General features: G+C 50.1%; 1 long non-coding RNA gene across 4 annotated transcripts in view; it reads right to left on the minus strand.

The window, feature by feature from the left end:
* LOC131827993 (uncharacterized) overlaps positions 1-11,813 on the minus strand; it is a 55,097-nt gene extending 43,284 nt beyond the window's left edge. For 2 of the 4 annotated variants that reach the window (XR_009352163.1, XR_009352166.1), the window contains exons 1-2: positions 11,743-11,813; positions 9,766-9,888 (exon numbers count right to left, since the gene is read on the minus strand). This is a non-coding gene — a long non-coding RNA (uncharacterized LOC131827993). Of the gene's footprint in view, positions 1-2,401; positions 2,651-9,765; positions 9,889-10,167; positions 10,242-11,742 lie in introns of those variants that run through there. The other 2 variants (XR_009352162.1, XR_009352164.1) reach the window with 2 other exon arrangements.
* Positions 11,814-12,791: the final 978 nt, after the last annotated feature.

The raw sequence follows: 12,791 nt of genomic DNA on the forward strand, positions 1-12,791 counted from the left end.
TTTTTTTTAACTCTCATTGGGTTATGTGTCTTTGAGAGCAATCAACCGTGCATTAAATCTTTTCTTCTCTTTCTCCACTGTGCCTTGTACATACTGAATCGCACATGACTCATTTGCTCATCTGTAAGTGATAATACCCACTTCAAAGGCACACGGTGGGTTGCTCAAACAATGGGTGTCATGTGCTTAGCACATGCCTGACACGTGTGAGGCTCAACAATGGCAGCCCGGGGTTCAGTGCACCGACTGATTTGAGTTAAATTGCTTAAGCAGATACAAATTGTAAAAGGTTGTATAGTCAGAGGATAACGTACTTCAGTGCTGCCGACCTGTAAAAGAAGGAGGGGGAGAGGGAAGGATGTGAGGAGAGGGGCAATTGGAGGGGGGCATGAAGACCTGCCCATGCCTTTGTCCACTCGGCACAGGGGGGATGCCAGGACCTCAGAAAAGGTAGCAGAGCCTGTTGGACAGAGAGTCCAGAATCCAAGGACATTGGCAACATATGGACAACAGAATCATTTGTCAGATCCCAGGAAGCTTACAGAAGTATGTGGGGCACTTTATAAGGGTTGCAGTCTTGCATAGTCAAGTGTTGCCTTTGGGTCAGATGTGAAGGAACTTGCTGCATTATTCTCAGGCCCATAGATATGTTCCTCCTGGCTGCTGTTTGCTCAGGCACCCAAGCTGGAAGGGGTTCTGCACGTCACCGTTCTATAGATATTGTGAGCCAGTGAGCATGCCCCAGTACACCCTGCTCAACCATTAGCGGTCACTGTCCCCCAGCCATCCCTCCTAGAACATGCCCCTTCACTCTCTAATCTGGCCATGACCTTCCAAAAGCCTGGCCCCCAGAGCTGAAACAAAGCTCCCAGATTACTCTCATCACTCTAGATCAGAAGTCTGCTTCTCCCAATATAACCCAAGATGTGTCCGCTTTGGTATTAGCTTAGCCTTCTGTTGCCATGTGACACAGAACCACAACCTTGGAGCTTAGACCAATGCCCATGTATGAGCCCATGGTTCTGCCAGTCACAAGTTGGGCCCAGAGTGTCTGGGTTCTCTGCTCAGGGCATCCCAAGGCTAAGAAGAAAGCATTTGTCAGACCAAATGCTAATCTAAGGGTTCTGGGGAAAAGTCTTCTTCTAAATTCCATCTTGAAGGCAGAACCCAGTACCTCATAGTTGCGGACTAAGGATCCCCTCTCTTGCCATCTGTCAGCCAAAGGTCATTCTCAACTCCAAGAGGCCACCCACCTTCCCCCATGGGGCCCCCTTCCTTCCTTAAGCCCATGATGGTACATCAAATCCTTCTCAAATCTTGGACTGCCCGTGTCTGACCTTCAAACCAAGAGCTAAAGAGCTTGTGGGATTAAGTCAGGCCCACCCAGTAATCTCTGGATGTTAAAGTCAACTAATCTGGAACCCTAATTATGTCGGCAAAAGCCTTTAGCCATAATCCTAGGAAAGATGTATCATCATGACCCAGACACCACCCAAATTCAAGGGAGGAGAATATACAAGAGCGGGGATTATTGTATCAAAGTTCTCCACAGAAAGAGAAGCAATAGATGATACAAATATCATCTATTAAGATATAAATAGATATATACATATATGTATATACATATATAGATATTATGATTTTATATGGGAAATGGCTCACTGCTGCAGAGGCTAGCAAGTCTGAGATCTATAGGACAGGTCACCAGGCTGGAAACCAGACAAGGGGTGAGTTGCGTGTAGTCGTGAGGCATATTTTTTGCTTTGGGAAACCTGTTTTTGCTCTTCAAGCCATCAACTGATTGGTTGAGGCCCACCCACACTATTAAGAATAATGTCTTTTACTTAAAGTCAGCCTACTAGAGATGTTAATGTCACCTGCAAAATACCTTAACAGCAATACCTGCATTGGATGCAATTACATAAGTGGGTCCTACGGCTTCAAGGAGTGGACACAGAAAACTAAATTACATGGATTAACTTAGAGCTCCGTCTAGTCCACTTTCGTGAACAGTGCGATCACCCTGACGAGCCCGTTGCAGTTGTGATCAACCAAGACCCCCGCGGGTCCGGGCACTGTCGCCCTTTGTATCACAAGCGCACACGTCCAAATGTTCACGGGATGTCATCGCTGCCCTTGTCCAAGGGCAGAAAAGCACCCACGGCCTTCCCCTGCCCAGAAAAGCCTCATTCAATGCTTCTCAAGGAGAATGGTCGCCCAGAGTCATGTCCTCCTCCAGGCAGAGGAACTCAGAGAGTTTGAGAGGGGCTTGGCAGGGCCCCTGCAGGTGGTGCAGGGGAACCCTGGTCCTGAGCCTCAGCATCTCTGCAGACAAGGAGCTCTGACAGCTCTTCTGGGGGAAGGAAGCCATTTGCAAAGCCCAATAATGGCACCATACATATGTACACATTTTACACAAAGCCTGTTTATTTTAAAAATCCATTTCTCTCCTACAGACGGCAGACTGCAGGAAGAACCACGAGCACATCAGAGGCCCTGCCGCGGCCATTCGGATCCTCCCTCTCCGGGCGGCTCCAGCGCTTCCCTGGGAAGGAGAGCACATTTCCGGCAACGGGTGACTTCTGCACCAGAGCAGCAGGCCCCCACCTGGGGTGCGGGGGGTACAGAAGCTGGCGTTGGTCTCAGGGGGCTGCAGGTAAGAGGTAGAGAAATGCCAGGAAAATAGTGCCCAAGACGTCTGCCGCGTGTTTGTCGTGTACCCCCATACCTCGGGCGTGGAGGGAGGAGCCGTGGAGAGCAGCTGAGATTTATCTGGTGAGGGACCACCTTCTAGAGCCAGCACTACCCCAGCTTCTCCTACATCCAGCCACACCAGTGAGGCGCTGACAGCTAGCCCCCCTTTCCAGGAGATGGTGCTGTATCAAAATACTGTGCAGGTAAGTTTGTTTGTTTGTTTGTTTGTTTTATGATTATTTATTTATTTATTTGAGGCGGGGGAAGAGAACAGAGCTAGTGAGAATACTACTGGAGGTGGAGAGGGGTAGAGGAAGAGGGAGAAGCAGGCTCCTCGCTGAGCAGGGAGCCTGATGTGGGTCTTGATCCCAGGACCCTGGGATCAGGACCTGAGCAGGGGGCAGACACTTAACACCGGGAGCCATCCAGGCACCCCGGGCATTTATGTTTTGTGGCAAATCAAGGCAGAGCTCGCAGCAGATGCAGCTTCACCCTGACACTCGATTCCAGCCTCGCCTAGAGTTCACTCCGTGTGGCAGAATCTGGCCTTGAGCTACAAAGGGAGTCCCGAACTGTAGGCGCACCCCTCCTACAGGGACACTTCCCTAGCGGGTACACAAGGCTTGTGAGTAGCCCTGATGGGCACCTTCAAGGAAGGGGAGACGTGGGAGCCAAGAGCCTCCTGCCCTCCCTGCAGACAGTTTGGAGTAGCAGTTGTCTGCCTCTCCAAAGGTCCAGGAGGTGCAGGGGACCCTTTGCCCATAGCAGCAACGTCCTGACATATCTCAGGGCAGCTTTTCCTTCTGACCTGTCTCCCTCTGGATCTTCACTCCTTGAGGGCTCCTTGTGATCATCGTCCAAATGAATCACATAAATGTAAGTCCTCCTCCCAATCCTTCTGCTTTGGGGGCCATCCTAACCAGGACACCATCTCTGGAACCAAAGGGGCCGTCTCATTAATGGTTCCCAGTTGTCCCAACCCTTCCTGAGCAGCCGGTGCTAACTCTCTGTGTCCCAGATTCAAATAGAGCAACCTTGACCATGAAGAAGATGCATCAATATACTTGACTATGGAAACACAACACATCCCTGGAAAATTCAGGTTCCTGCAAAGTTAAGAAACCTCAGAAATCCCTTCACAAACTCTACCTCCCATGCGGGAAATTACAATATGCATACCTTTACCTCTCTGTTTTCAACAGTGCTTGAGGTCAAGGGCATGGGGAAGAATACACTGAAAATGCTTACAGTACCTATAGAACAGACAACAAGAACAATGAGATTGAGGACGGGGCTGGCAGGATCAGAGTAGAGATATTTGCAATGACCTTGGTGAGGAAGTGACACGAAGCACACCGAGGCTTTGCGTCTGCTTCCCCTCAGCTTCTAGGATGGGGACAGGGAGAACATGTGCAGTAGGCACCTTAAGCCCATGAGCCTTAAGTGACAAACCCTTGGTGACAAACCCTCCTGGGATTGTTCCCAGGGAGGGAGGGAAGGAGAGAGACATCATCAAGGTCGATACAGATGTGGTCAAGGGCCAGACACACAAAATAGAAGGCTAGTGCCCGTGTCTGAGTCAGAACAGACACGGCCATGATGTGTAACAATGCACGGTCTAGGTAGTTCAAAACTCCCAAGTTTTGCTTCTCTCTTATGCAGGATGTCCCTCGAGGGTGGGCCTGGGGTTCTGCTCCATACTGTCTTTATGCCAGCACCAGTGCAGGGGATAGCCCCTGTCCCTTGTGGCCACTGATTGGCAGTGGGAAGGAAACATGGCATGTGACTTCCCTGGCACAGAAGCACCATCACCTCTGCTCATGTGACCTTGACCCAGGGCAGTCACAGGACGGCACTAGAGAAGTTAGGATTGCAGCCTTACCAGAGGGCAGAGAGCTGAAAAAGGCTGGCAAAGAATGCAATTTCCTGCAAAACACACTTCAGTACACCTCTTCCAGGACTCCATAAGGAAGCTCCCAACTCTGCCCAGGAAACAGTCGTGGCTAAATGGACATTAATTGTATGATTGATTTTTTTTGCTATTTTCAGGAATAATAAGTACCGTTAACCTTTTGGTTACTTACAATTTAGTCTTTCTTATCACATTCATATGTGTTATGTGTGGGCACTTTCATATACTTAGTAATAGCTTACTTATATGTGTGTGTGTGTGTGTGTGTTTTAAATTCATTTTCATTTGGTTAATTTATTTTATATATCAAGCCACACAGACATCAAGAGAATAGATTTCCGTGTGGTTTCCAGCCGGCACTTCCCTTTTGTCTCCCTGATGTTTGTAATTAGGGGGCAGAAAAGATCCCCCATTTACCAAACTCTAAGAGGGGAGAGAGCCAAGGGCCTGGTCCTGGGCCGGCCACCCACTGGCTTGGCGTCCACATGGCCACTTTGCCTCTCTGGGGCTCTTTCCTCAACTGTAACCAGAAAACAAGACAGAGGTTGGATTAAAAGCTGGCAAAGGTCGCTCCTGGCTATATTTAAATGGCACTCCTTTACTAAAAGGCATGATTTGATCCCTATTTTGGGGAGTTCAGAGTACTTTTTAAAAATATAACACTATATCCGTCTACCTTTCAAACAGATACAAGTCTTCCCTCCTATCATTCTCCTAGGAGCTCCCAGAATTTGACATACGCAGTAAACATTCTTTAAATAGTCATCTTGGGACGATCTGCAAATGACAAGCCATTCTGGACTGAAGCACTCGTGACTCTCATCAACCTTACTTAGATATACGGTTCACTTAAACAACAATTAATGTTTTTTGAACACTTCATAAGCCAGGCATTCATTGTTCTAACAGGTTATGTTTTTGAAACACCCTCTTCGTGAGCCCTCATAATAACTTGGTGAATCAGTGTTATTATGGCTTCCCCTTTGGACAGGTGAGTCAACCGAGGCACAGCAAGTGACATTTCTGAGGCCACGCCTCTGGGCAGGAGGGGAAAGCACTCCCTCGGAGAACCCCGCCCCTGCCCCCAAGACTTTTACTCCCAGACCCCATCACTCATCCTTGTTTCCTACTCACCAACCCCCCCACCCACTTTCCAGAAGCTTCTCTCTGCTCATGCCTCTCCCTTTCTCCTGAAGGCCAACCACCGTCTCTCTTTTCAGGATTATATAGCATATCTATTTCAAGACACCTGCTGGCTTTGTTCGAGCCTTCCATTCTCTCTCAGGACAAAAGCCTGAGGATAGGGGTAGGAAAAAATGTGTAACTTCTCACCTGTGTGTGTGCAGGGGGCCCGGGAAAGGCCCCACGATTCTGCCAATACCTGTGCTCATCAGAGCTGGGGTGCCCCCCTCAGCCCCTTCCTTTTCTCCACCCATAAGACCCAGCAGCAGACCCGCTCCCCGGCGAGAAATGACATCCAAACCCAACAGATAGTTTCTAATTTCACCTTCTTGGAGTTTTCATTTTAGCAATAAATCTCCTCAAGTGGCTATTGCTCCAGAAGCCTTTTCAAAGAAAAAATGAAAACCGTGATGACCACCGTGAGAAAACCAATGCATTTTTTTCGGTTACAGAAATGAAGAGACCCGAGTCATTCCCACCCAGAAAATACGCTCAGTTTGGCTGCGAATCCAGCCTTCTGGGTGCTCCTGGGTTGCCGACCAAGGGGCAGGGGCCCTACTACTCCTTCCCTGATGCTCCCGTCTGCCCCGCCTCCTCTCTGGAAGAGCAAGGCCTGCTCTAAGCGGAACATTTATGCTCCGCTTCATTTCCTCCTCCGTCTGATGAGGACAAAGAACCTCGGACCTGTGGGTGATGGGACCACTAAGCCCACAAGGCATAAGCCTCAGAGAGCCTGGGGCCCTGGAGGGGTCTGTGAGTCCTGGCTGAGTTCAAATCTAAATGGAACTTGGGAATGAATATGCTGACTTAATGAACTTGGATGGGGTCAATTTCAGGGGCCCCCGTGGTGGGCTAGAGGCAGCCAGGGAAAGAAATCTGTCCCTCCACCAGAAGTTTCCAGAATGTAAGAAGACACACACACACACACACACACACACACACACAGAACCAGTCCTAGCTCAGACGAGGGCTGACTTGCAGTAAATGAGTAACAAGACGTGTCTTCTTATTTCAGACACAATCAGGGTGGCTCTTATGAGTGTTGGACACACTAGGAGATCCCAAAAGAAGTGCTAAGGACAGCAACACCTGGGTGTCTCAGTCAGCTGGACCTCTGCCTTCAGCTCAGGTCGTGGTCCTGGGGTTCTGGGATCGAGTCCTGAGTCGGGCTGCTTGCCTATCATTTAGCCTGCTTCTCCCAGCCTGTTGCTCTCCCAGCTTGTGTGCGCATGCTCCCTCTCTCTCCCTCTCTCTCTCTCTCTGTGACAAATAAAATCTTGGCAGGGGAGTTGGTGGGGAGGGGAGAAGTGCTAAGGATTTTCCTAAAGGATCCGGTGGTTTGTGTAGGCTCAGACAAATCTTGCAGAATGCAAAATGCCATTGAGGACAGCATGCAAAATTATGCAATATTAATTCCTGTTTATAGAATACCTTCTATAAGCCAAAGACTACACATTAGCTGTATTCATCCTCAAAACCATACTAAGTTTTCCAACGCAGTGATGAAGAAATGAGCCCTTTTGCCCACCCACCGGGAAAGTCACTCAATTTGGTGTCCTTGAGGTTCATTCCGGGTGGGGGTCATTAGCCCCTCCTCCCAGACGAAGGAGTTGAATTGGCTTATCCACAGAAACCCCAGAACTAGTCAGCAATGGAATCTGGTCAACGTACTAGGTCATGCTGCCTCCTGACCCCCTGTATTAGGTATTTCTCACCAGCAAACCCAGTCCATGATGTCGTACCAGGACCCCAAAAAACCCCTAGCCCCGCAGCTGGGGAGTAGATATCTGCCTCCTGGAGTCAGCCAAGGTACTGGTATCCATCCTCGAGGTCGGAGGTTGGCAGTTGCTGCAGGAAGAGGAACCCAGGAACAGAGACACATAGGAAGTGTCACGGGAATATAGAGGAAGGAGCCAGAACTGAGAAATAGCAGGACAGACCCAGAGACCCAATGATGGAGGGCCTTGACTGGCATGCCAAGAATGCAGACTTTGAACCATCCTCCAGGAGGAGCTCTTGGAATATGGGCAACAAGGCCTGGCGGGGTCAGATCAGTGGTCCAGAAGGAGCTCTGCGCTGGGGCTAGGGGCAGGCTAGAAGGAAGGAAGCTGCGTTTGCCCAGGAGAGGGTACGTGGCTACGGCTACAAAGAAATGGTGAAGAAGGAAGGGCTTTCCAGGATGGCTTGTCACCAGTCTTTGCTCTCCTTGCGCAGACATTCATTTTTCACCTGTTTTGCTCACTAACATGCCCCCCCCCCCCGGACAGTACCCAGTATGGAATCGGCACCTCATAAATATTCATGGACTGAAAAGATAAATGCATAAAGGCAGACCTGCCAAGGGCCAGGTAGGACTCTCATTGACAATGAGAGCGGCCAGTCCTAAGATTCCAAATCGGAACCCTCAGAGGGTTCATCCCACAGCCTGTGCATGACTTTTGCCCAGGTGGGTAGAATGGGAGGGGCCCGGTCCCTGGGAATGACCCCGAGAGACGGAGACCCAGGAATGGAGAACCAGAGGTCGGCAAACATCTGACTTAAAGAGGATAAACTTCGGCTCCACAAGCTTGCCCTCTCTCCAAACACTGTCTCCAAGCCGTGACACCCTAGGACATTCTCAGCAACATTTATGGGCACAAAGGCCAGTTTGGGGAAAATTAAAATATTTACAAGCTGCGTTTTCTTTTTTCACTCAAGATGCAAATAGCTTTCCTGAGCCCCAGGGGGATAATGTATGTTCGGGCAGCATAGCTAACTAAGAGAATTGAACAAAGCCCGTGGGGGATGCAGCACTCTGAGCCTCCACATTCACGTTCGGAATATTCGAGAAATAGTAACCGAGAGGCAGCTTCCTAACATCTTCTTCTCTCATCTGTGAGTCCCTTTCAAGTCTGAATCTTCAAAATGCTCCAAGGTCTATACTAAGTCCCCACTTTACAGAGGGCAGCAGTGGGGTGCTCCCAAGATCACAAGGAGAGTTAGTGGCGTGGGTTAGATTAGATGAGCGTGTTTCACTTATGGTGGCGTTATCCAAGCGCCCGGTGAATGCCTGCCTCTGGCGCTGGTCCCTGGGCAGCGCAGACAGGAAGCCCTGTGGTACAGGCTGGTCTGTCACCGTGCACAGACCAGCTATCACAGGCCTGCGGGGTCTCCCTGTCCTTGTTCTGGGCCAAGTGACCTGTTGGGCTCTCAGCAGCCCTAAAGGGGCTGTTGCCCCCGACGGAGGATGGATGGCCCACCACCATGCCCATGGGACCCCACAGAGGCACAGGGACTTGAAGAAATGGAAATGTTGGGCGCCTGGGTGGCTCAGTGGGTTAAAGCCGCTGCCTTTGGCTCGGGTCATGGTCTCAGGGTCCTGGGATCGAGTCCCACATCGGGCTCTCTGCTCAGCAGGGAGCCTGCTTCCCTCTACCTCTCTCTCTCTCTCTCTTAAAAAAAAAAAAAGAAAGGAAAAAAAAAAAAAAAAAGAAATGGAAAGCCAAGCCGAGGGTCTCCTTGAGAAATCCTCTCTTGCCCACCCTATCCACCTACCAGATGTAAAACCAAAGTGTTATTTCGATTAGATAGGAGCCCGTTCTCCGTGAGGGCACGGTGAGTGATGCTCGGCCCAACTTCTTTTTGGAATCTCAGGCATCTTTGGGTTGTAAAAATGAAAACAAAAACGAAGTCCAGTCCTTTTTGCCGGAGAGAACCCACCCTTTGAGAACCCATCCTTCCCCCGCTCCCAGGACTGAAGGGTGACCCCTGACTTCTGGTCCCGGTTGGTGACCTTGTCGCTCACACGCCTGAGAGGAGACTTTCCTGGTGTGATGTCATCGCCTGTGTATGCAGAAAATAGGAGTCACCGAAGCAAAAGGGAAGGGCTATAGCAGCCCTTAATGGTGGAGACAGGCTGGGAGGCAGAAAGAGAGCCTGAAATGAAATGGAAGGTGCGTATGGCCACTCTCCAGTCATCTGTCATTAGGCAAGTTTACCTCATGGTTTGCAGCGGACGTGGACAGCCGCCACCGGACGCAGGCAGGACTGGGAGGGCTGGAAGACGCACAGCCGCCTTGATCTCGTGGCCGCCTACTATGAGCCGTGTGCTTTTCTCTTTTCTGTAATAAACAGGAGGGTGTGCCTGGAGAGTCCACTGTCTGAAACTGCTGTCCAGATGGTGGCTGCAAGCAGCCCTCCCCTCCCCGTGAAGTCACCCACATCAGAATCCCTTTCAGGACCTCCAGGGTTTGCTCCCCTCCCCCACCTTCATCCTTCTTTCCCTCCCCCAGGACCCCAGGGATGTTGATCTTCTCTCCCTGTGCTCTGTACCCCCGCCCCAGGCTCCCCCCGAGGGGGGACACTGGTCCTCTGAGTCACTCAGGAAGTGCTCCCTGCACCTTGCGCCAAGTAGCGCGCAGCCGGGAGCTGGGTTTGCACCTAAGCTCTGCGCACTCTGAGCCATCCAGTGCTGCCTTCTAGGGGAGAGCCCGCATGCTGAGCACGGCCTGCCAACTGGTCAACGTCACGGGGATATGACCTCCCTGTCCTCCTCCTCATGCTTCCTCAACCCCTCCCAGACAAGAACAGAACATGTCATGCTGGCCTCTGCTCCAAAGCAGCGGTGTCAATCTCGAATCAAGTACTCCCTTTACCCTGGCAAAAGCACCTGCTTCAGCCGTATTTAGACCAGTGCTGCTCAGCCGGGAGTGAGTTGTGCCTCCTAGGTAACATTTCACGTTGGTTGGGGGACATGTTCGATTGTCAAAGCTGGGAGTGGGGGGTTGTTACCAGCATCTACTGGGTGAGGCCAGGCTAAACCTGTTCAAAACATCCCCGCCCTCCGACAAAGAATTAACTGGCCCACAATGTCAACTGGGTCAAGGTTGAGAAATCCTGCTCCCGACCATGTGCATTGCTTGAAGGTGGAAATCTCCACCTTACTTACTGTCAGATCCCCAGTACCAGCTCAGAACCTGGCACAGAGTCAGAATCCAATATGCTTTGCTGTTGGTGAATAGAGGGAAGAATGAACGAATTCTTCCCTCCCTAAAACATCTGCGATGCACCATCACCTGCCTGCAAACATGTCCATGTCCTGAAGCCCATAAGCATTCAGGCAACGTATCCACACATACCTGCATGGACACACAGATGAGCACACACCCAGATGGGCGTGCAAACACATACACACACACATATGCAGACACATATACACACTACACTCCCATCTGATGCCAGATTCCAGGGACCGGCCTCACTCCCGACACGATCACCCCGCCCCCTGTCCTTAGGAGGATTAGGAGCCTCTTTGCTTGGCCACAGTCGGCGTGACCTGGGTGCAGACACCTCCGCAGAGACATTAAGCGTTCCTTGTAATTAATTTCACTGACTAGACACATTTTCCTACTGTGGCTCCATTATTAAATAAGCAGCGGACCCAAAAGCAAAAAGATCCTTTTTGTAATTACACACGCAGAAGGTAACTCAACAACTGGAAAAGTGAAATGTCAATTTGACAATTGCATAATGGCCCAGACCGACTGGCAGCCAGGTCTGTCTCATTAAAGCTAGTGACGCTGGTGGGCAGTGAGCAAGGAGTGGAGGGGCTGGAGGAAATGGGGGAGGAGGGGGTCAGCTCCAGGAGCAGTGTGAGCTGGAACAGGTGCAGGAAGGCAGGGGAGGAAGGGGCCACGAGGCAGAGGCTCTGCCCCATCTCCCACACCACTGTCTCCTCTGGAGCTGGAGGAGTCTAAAGCGATGGACAGCAATGAAAAGCCCAGATTCCCAGGCGAGGTGGTGTAAAGTTTTAGGAGCTGATTTGCTAGAAAAATTGGAATTGGAAGAGGCTGGGGTTGAGCAGCTCTTGGTTCTGTGATCCAGATCAAATTACTACTGGCCTTCCCCACTTTTGCCCTACAGAAATCCACAAGGTTGTAAAGGTTGGGTCACAGGCCCACGGGGCTGCCCTTTACCTGGCATTCACCGACCTGTAGATATTTCTTAATTACTCATTCTCTCCTGCTGCTATGCTGCAAGCTCCCTGAGCCAAAAGAAGGTGTCTTACTCATTTCTGTACCTCCAGTGACTGTCTTAGTAAATGTGTAATGAATGAGTGAGTAAATAAATGAACCAACAAAGAACCCACCTCGAGTTTCAGGGGAGAGGCAGGGCAAAAGGACAGGCGCCAGCTGTCAGAAGACCTCATTTGCTGTGTCAGGATTTGGGTTTTATTCCAGAGGTCACAAAGAGTTAACCGGGGGTGGGGCGGTATGTTAAGTTTAGGGTGTTAAAAAGATTCTTTGGTATAAGTATATGCATTGCAACTTTTAAATTCATAGCCAACATTCTGAATTTTTGTGTTTTGCTTTGGGTTTGGTTTTCTTTTTTAAGATTTTACTCATTTATTTGAGAGACAAAGAGAGAGAAAACAAGCAGCGGGGAGGGGCAGAAGGAGAGGGAGAAGGGACTCCCAGCTGAACAGGGTGCCTGACTCCATCCCAGGGCCCTGGGATCATGACCTGAGCTGAAGGCAGACGCTTAACCCACTGAGCCACCCAGGCGCCCCTGGGTTTGGTTTTCAATGGGAAAACTAATGAATCCATCAATGCTGAATACACTTTGACCTTAAACGTCTTTCTGTATTATCTTCCACTGAAGACCTAGAATTTGTATCTGTTAACTTGCTTTCACTTAGGATATGTGATCTGGCTTCGACCATGTAGTAGAAATGTATTTTCATAATTTTGAAAAAATGTAGTAGAGAAATATGCTAAGAGATGTCAACTGGCTGCCTCTGAGAGGCAGGTTCTCCGCTTCCATTATAATTTTGTGTTTTGTCTAGATTTTCTCTCTTGTGCATGTGTCCTGAGACTTTCTAGAATTGCCTGCCCCACCCCTCAGCACCTCGCCTGGAACCTCCCATGTAATCAATCCAGTAACACACAAGCTTCCACGTCCGTGTAGCACGACCACAGCACGGGCTGCAGTGGATCGATGCGGACCCTGGGATAAAATGCACCCA

The sequence above is a fragment of the Mustela lutreola genome, chromosome 3, assembly GCF_030435805.1.
Source record: "Mustela lutreola isolate mMusLut2 chromosome 3, mMusLut2.pri, whole genome shotgun sequence".
NCBI classification, from domain to species: Eukaryota; Metazoa; Chordata; class Mammalia; order Carnivora; family Mustelidae; genus Mustela; species Mustela lutreola.